The sequence below is a fragment of the Pogonomyrmex barbatus genome, unplaced genomic scaffold (genome assembly GCF_055798465.1).
Source record: "Pogonomyrmex barbatus isolate J1 unplaced genomic scaffold, ASM5579846v1 scaffold10, whole genome shotgun sequence".
Lineage (NCBI taxonomy): Eukaryota > Metazoa > Arthropoda > Insecta > Hymenoptera > Formicidae > Pogonomyrmex > Pogonomyrmex barbatus.
This window is the reverse complement of record NW_028297099.1, coordinates 7,400,327-7,407,826: the sequence shown is the minus strand read 5'-3', so window position 1 is coordinate 7,407,826 and position 7,500 is coordinate 7,400,327. Positions and strand designations below refer to the sequence as shown.

The 7,500-nt window shown below is 43.6% G+C and overlaps 1 protein-coding gene across 2 annotated transcripts in view; it reads left to right on the top strand.

The window, feature by feature from the left end:
* The window catches only part of LOC105429776 (uncharacterized), a 47,779-nt gene extending 46,625 nt beyond the window's left edge, over positions 1 to 1,154 (top strand). For both annotated transcript variants that reach the window (XM_089070712.1, XM_089070713.1), the window contains one exon: positions 1 to 1,154. This exon is cut by the window's left edge and continues 1,312 nt beyond it. The gene's annotated coding sequence lies outside the window, so the exon portion shown is untranslated.
* Positions 1,155 to 7,500: the final 6,346 nt, after the last annotated feature.

Genomic DNA, 7,500 nt, shown 5'->3' with positions numbered 1-7,500 from the left:
ATGAGTTATTATACAGTCGGTATTTTTTCCGAGTTACTATTCGACAGGCATTTGTTCGATTCTTCGAATTATCTTAAAAACGTCTTAAAATTGTCTTCGTTGTGGAATAAAAGGAAATACAAAATAATTTCTATGATGATGTTATATAGATATATAATAGAAGCGCAAATACGTAGGAATTTTTATATTCAAAAGCTAAACATTCTTTGAATTATTATTCATTATTATCACATTAATTTTTTTAATAAGCATTCGTTAAGGCAAAGTGTCTGATGATTCTGGTGATGTATAATCGAGAAATTTAAATTATATGGTAATGAACGGTGGCATGTCTTCTGTATCTAAATCTGCACTCTTTGAATATAGTGATAGCGTGTCCATTTGTTGAAATTTATTACGTTGTCGGCGCATTAAACGTGCAAATAATATCTTCATCCACGGTGGAAACGTAATCAAAATTTTTCTCGTTACAATTTTGTTGCGTTTGCTTATGTAACTCGTTATATATATATATATATATATATATATATATATATATATATATATATCACGAATTGAAAACATTTTCAAACGATAATCCGAAGATCTCCAGCGCTGTCGAACGAATCGCACATGCGTCATTGGCGCGATTTCGTCAATCACGAGTAGTAGACATTAAGCGTCAAGTAGAAACCAAGAGCGTTCGTTTTATCGCGTGAATCGGTGTTGGGAGTATGAAGCGGCGGGAGGGGGGGTTGGAGGGAGTATATCCCGAAAACTTAATGATTCGTCGTAAAGTGAAACGTCCGCAGCGTCGGCACCGTTCTTGTCGTCGCGACGACGACGATGACGGCGTGTACGTATGCTGTGTGCGTCGTATTCGTCGCATGCGTGCATCTGTGCGTGCGTGCATCTGTGCGTGCGTACATGCGTGCATCTGTGCGTGCGTACATGCGTGCGTGAGTGCGTGAGTGAGCGAGCGAGCGAGCGAGCGAACGAGCGACGGCTGGCACTCAACACATACATATAAACACGCACACATGTCACGTAGACACCCGCGCGCGTCGTCGTTCTCTTCTTCGCGCTGACCTATGCATGCGTATAACGAACGCCGTATCGCGCGCGCATCACCCGTCAGAGGGAGAAAGAATAAATGACAACTGCGTGGTGGGGGGGGGGGGAGGGGAGGGGGAATAGAAGCACCGCGACCGCGACGGAGGAGGGAGAAAGGGACGGGGAAGAAGAAGACTCGCGTCGGAGGTGGGAGGGGGTCAGTGACCGTTACGTCATCGAGAGCCCATAGTCGAGGAAGAGCCATCGGTCGTTCGAGCGAGTGCCGATTTCAATCGACAAGACCTCGTCGCCGACAGTTGGACGGGGCAACGCGTTTCCACGAAGCCGATCGGTGCCCTCGCGCCCGGAGGCGCGAAAATTATTAGACCATGCGCGCCATCGGCACAATTGCCGAGCTCTGCCTAAACGGGATAATTTTCCAGGATGACACACGGGAGAGACGTATAAATCGGAGCAAGGGGGAAGAATTTGAAAAGAAAAAATTTCAGGCTGCGCTAACAGCGTGGGGGGTCTTTAATTTTATTAAGAATTCTTCCTTTTGTTTTTTATCATTACGGCCGATTAAATTTTCCTCACGGACAGACACGCTTGTAGTGATGAATATGTATGTTGTACTTTCCTTTCAAAAGTGACATAAGCAACAACCTGCCATTCATCGAGAATCGCAAATGAGAAGACATACGTCGATACCGGAAGTGGATCGTCTGTATGTCTATTAATCAGAATGAATTAAGAAATGCAGACAGAAACGCGGACAGTTTTTGAAATGTTGGAATATTTTGAAATTTTAACGCACGCTGACCAGGGAAAGGATCTCTTTAGCCGCGACGTTTACTTTCACTTCCTGGATTTTGGAAAAAAAGCAAAAGGATGAAAAATCCTCACCCGCGCTATCGATCGTACGCGGTGGATACGCTCGTGCATCGCGTATATCTCTTTGTTCGACGTGAAGTAGGTAGAGTTTCTAGTAGGTAGAGTGGTAAGAGAGCGTTTCGGATGTACGACTGGTCCGCTCTATTTCACGTCCGTCCGTTTACGACGGCCGATCTCCTTCGTGCGGTGTGTAATTCTACTCCATCTAGGAGAGGCTGAGAAATAAATTCGAAGCCATCACACGGAAGCACTTTTATTTTTGACGGCAACATCACTGCGGATCTGTCTGGCTCAGAAATCGTACGACCATGTATACTGTCATGGTCGGTTAAATCTTGAACGAAATCTGGTTTTAGATTTGATTGACATCTACAAATTATGATACAATCGTTTTATTTCAAGTTTTTTTTTTTTTACTAGTTTACTTTGTTTCTTTTTTTATGATATACAGAAAGAATGATTTTTGCAGAAATATCTGAATCTTTGAAGAATTAATATTTTGTATTAGAATAATTATTATATAAGATGCTTAAGGACTGATAATAAATATTGCAAAAATTTTTTATTTCTAATAATCGATTTAAACATCCTAGGTAGGTTTTTTGATGATCCAACAAAATTATTTTGTATCTAACCAAGTTTTTAAATACTTCAGCAGGACTATCCTTTTCATGTAGTATATTATTAAAATTTTAATGAGAACTTTACCTTTTAATGAGAACTTTTGATCCTCTTTTGACTGTTTGAACTATTTATATGCTCATACGTATATGAAAAATAAAGCTTTCTGCTAACATATACGCCTTTTAGCGCGCACAATGTGTGCAATAGATGAAACTTTTTTCATCGGATAAAAACGTAGATTCGAAGTGCAAGACTGCGCGAAGAATATTTTGTAAAGTATGCATTTGCAGGTCATAATATCTCGTCGCTCCGTTTTTGCGGCGTACTTCGCTTCGCTTTGATCGTAAGATCGCCGCTAAATGCGAGCTTAAGACTCGTCGGATTACGAAGGTTCGCGACGGTGCACAAGAAGAGCGCCTATTGTTCCTTCCGCGCCGTATATTCGCTCAGAGTTGGCTGTATCTGAAAAGAGTACTTTTGAAAAGAGCTTTCTTTTTCGTCTCGCTCACGCCGTGCCGTTAATTTATCTCGAAACGGACCAGCGATCTCTCGTTTGCGAGGACCGGTGCGTACGGGTTTCTTGGGAGGGGGGGGAGGGGAGAGGAGGAAACGTTAAGTGCGTGGGTACCTAGAAACCGAACCGAGGTGGATCTCATCTATCTTCGGTTTTGCCTCGTCGAGGGAGGAAAAGGAGGGATAGGAAAAAAAAAAAGTAGCGGCCGAGTCGCGGTTGAACAACGAACTCTCGTCCGTCACCGATTAACCTTCCACCGTAATCCGTTAGCATGTAGCGCGCGGGCGGGAGAGTCTCTCCCGGCCTCCGCCGCTTCGGTGTTCGACGAGGTCCGACGAGGTGCGATTCGGCAACAGCGCGACGGCAACGTCGCATTCTCGCGAGACCGACGAGAGCGGCAGGCGCATTCACCCTTCCCGGCGGGTGCAGCGCGCCTGCGCGGCCATTCGACGTCGCGTTGCGTCGCGTCGGCACCCGGACACGCGGAACCGTGCGCGGGCGCCCCTTCCGCTCCGCTCGCGAGCTTCGTAACCGCAGTCTGCGCATGCGCGGCGGATTCTGCCACGTGTGGCGCACCGCCGCCGAAATGTCGTCGCCGTCGAGTACGGCTGCCGCGCGGAACGCCAATGGCAACTATTCCGGCGCGAATCGTATTTTCGACGCGTCACGCGATTGGTCGGCACGTTCGGCCGCACGGGGTACCTATAATTTCTTCTTCGGTTCTCGCCTTCTCTCGCGGTCCTCCTTTTTCCATTCGACCATTTCCTCTCCTCGTTTCCTTCGCCCGGCCCGTGGATCCTTTCTTCTCTCGTCGGCTTATTTCGTGCACCGCGCGGAGAGAGAACTCGCTCCCTTTTCACCTAGATCCAATTTTGAATGGCTACGCGTTTGCGGCGACCTGTACATACGCGCAAAACCAAAACGCGTTCTCGTGGGACGGCTTTATGCGTTCTCACGGCTACGGAGAAGAGCTCGATGCTTTGGAATGGGTCGCCTCTACAATGGTAACATGCGATGTAATGTAGCATTGATTTCGTAGATTTAACTCCTAATTAGCCTAACAAAATACAATCGCCACATTTATTATTTACCGAATCTTTCAACGCGTTTTATTTCGCGTCGAGAATTGTAGAAAGCGGTATTCCGAAAGAAACAAAAAAAAAAAATTGTGTCACATTACATCTACATTCACAGATCTGTTTTCTTATAGCTGAACCGTATACTTACGCTTGTATTTAAAATGATATAGATACATGTTCGAAATTCGATGAAAGTGAGAAAAAAATTTTAGTCTGGTCCAGTGCAACGATAAAAGAACAGACTTCATTCTCGTTTAAAACTTGCTTCGAAGCCCGAAAACTCTTCGAGGCGAACTTGCATCGTTCTCGAAATACATTAGGAAGAATTAGGAAGAATCTAATAGTAGGAAATCTATCTTGATATGTATCCTTACTGATCGAAATAAATCAAGTCCGCGAGAAGATCGGAGGAATCGCTCTATCGCCATATCGGCCGCGATATCATTGATAATTTCTCGCGGTAATTGTCGCGGGTCGAGGGCGACGACTCTTTTGCCGGATACGATCGATGGGAACCTTCGGGATTGAGATACGCGCGAGAAAGAGAGAGAGAGATGTCAGGAGCGAGGTCGTTGCTAGACGACGAGAGCATTATTTATTTGCGAGCGCGAGACCGACAACAGGTCCGATCGCGTCCAAGAGAGCACGGCGACGCGGATTCGCATTCGTAATCTATTTCTCTTTAGCGAAACTCGATAAATACGCCATTATGTGGCGTTGCGTTATTTAAGGCTTAAGTGATATCGAGAAATTTCCGCGGAACTTTCTATCGATTTACGCCGTAATTCTCAGCTGGAACAACCTGTTTTGATTTAATAATGTGAACGACAACAGGATCTTGGGCTTTTATCCCCGACAGGAGTTCTTAGTTCCCTCTTATATTATTTTATGATACTACACATCGTTAATGTTTCTAGATTATCCGGTATTTGCCAATTTAATTATGTGCGTTTGTTCCGATTGATCATGCGATTGTTTGTTATGGGATTCCCATTTAGCGAATAGACAATTGCTTATTTTCTAATATCAATACTCACGAATGTTTGTTATCGATCGCATTTAATATCTGACGCTCGATTCCGTCGGGATCACTAATTAGTTCAATTAAATTAATAACTCACCGACGCGGCGAGGCGAAACGAAACGAAGCGGAGAAATTGCAATTTTTGCAATCACATTTTTTTATTCCGAGTTAACTGGATCTGTCGATTCGCTCGTTAATTGGAGTCGATTTTTTCTTAACGAAGACTCGACTGGGTCTCATTTTTTTTTTTCCCCCTCCAACGCGTTCTAGCGTACATTCACGCGCTTACATTTGAACGCAAATATAATTAGCAACATAATATATAAGTGTCCGTATTTTTGAATATTTTTGGAACTCTATCGCGATCGTTTTTTTTTTCCTATATTTTTATTACATTGTAACCGTATATCCATTGAATTCTGCCCGTTTTGGGATCGCGTGATTGTCGTGTGCTCGCGCAGCTGCTCTCAATGTGTTCAACGTCGGATTCGACGTCGTTATTGACTGGTTCGACGAGATACGCGATACTTCCGAGAAATCTCGTTGGAGAGTACCGTTATCCGCATGAGCATCGAATGAGTTAATGAGTCGACGAGGTTCGAGTTACCTCATCCTCAGTCGAATTAAACTAAAGCGTGTATTTAAATAATTATCACGCGTTTCCGGCTCTCTCTCTCTCTCTCTCTCTCTCTCTCTCTCTCTCGTTATCCTCCCCCTCTTTTCAAGAGAACTATTTGCGACGTTAAGGCCGTTTAAGCGATGCGATTTGCGGTTATTAGAGGACCTGTGACGAAACATGGCGAGCGAGCATGCCAACACAAGGTTATTTTAAGGCATTAGGTTATCAAACTTACGGAGCGTATCGTTTCAATTTTTTTTTTTTTATTTCTATCTTTCTCTTTTAACGGAAATAAAAAAACAGGAACAATAGGAAACGAGTAATTTCTCAACGTCGTGTTTTTTAATGTTGAATAGAATCAGAAATGGATAATATACAGACTCTACGTTAAATTGACTCTGAATTCCTCAGAGCATCGCTGCCAAGTTTTATCTATTCATTTCAGAATCATTCTGCAGGTTTTAACATTAATCCAACGAGTCTCGAGCGGTTCCTGTTATCGCTCGTATATTTTTTACTTCTATGTCGATAACACCCGGATCTGCAGAGGCAAAGGTACGACAATTGGATCCATGGAAATGCAAAACAGCGCGGAACGCTTTTTGGCACTGTGTACGAGTTATTCGATATCGTTAAATTTACTGATCAAAGAGAGATCGAGAAACGGAGAGAAAGAGAGAGAGAGAGAGAGAGAGAGAGAAAAAAAGAAGAGAGAACATGGTGCGGAAAAATTAATCGGCAAAATGCTCGGTCCAATATGAGAAAAAGTCTTCGTTTCGACGTTTCGGATTACAGAGTGGTGGCCTTCGGAAAAAGAATCAGAAACTTTGATGGAATCGTGATTGGATAGAGAGGGAAAAAAAAAAAACCAACGGGCGATCGATCGGATCGCATAAAGTTGTTTAGGCCACTGTCAATCGCCGCTGCTTGACAGTTTTCTTTTTCTTCTAAGCCGGTCAAATTGGATCAACCGTGTGTATGACGTGTGCCAGTGACACGCGAGTCGATAAACAAACCGCTACGACGCTTCTGCTGTAACAAGCTCCCCCCTGAATGACTAATATACACGATTGATCCACCTCGCCGATATGTAGCCCTCAACCATCCGATATATTTATTCCTTCCCAGAAATATTTTCCGCGAACGTTACATTTTTAATATTAGAGATCGCCGAGATAAATCGCTTTCTCCGTAAAACGTTAACGTGCAGAATTTATTTTCTCGGTCGTAACAGGAATAGCGTAAAATAAGTTGTATTTAAATTGGGCACGATCGATTGCCAAGTGCCCGATTAATGATGCCGATATAAAGTGCTCCATCAGAGATCCTTTTCCAAGGTGCCCGATCGGAGATCTTTCTTTTCGTCGCTGTATTTTCTTACGGACGAAGACGTTATCGTGATCTTTAATATAGATGAAGTTGCAACGTGACTTTTAGACGCGCGCATAGCATCTATTATCATCGCGCGACTATCTTTCAGTTGTCAACCGCGGAATGTATATCATATCGGCTCATCTAGTCGTGGAATGCTCAAGTTTTCAAACGCATGCTCATTATCGCAGTACAGACTTGTGCGTTTTGCAATTAACTTGTACTTTCATATCTTCCCGTATTGTTGTAAAAAAGGTGTTGACGGTTAAAATAATAACAAACAAGGACAAGCGATTTACGCTTGCAAATTTAACAAGTCATCGCCTTTGATCGCACCTGAACG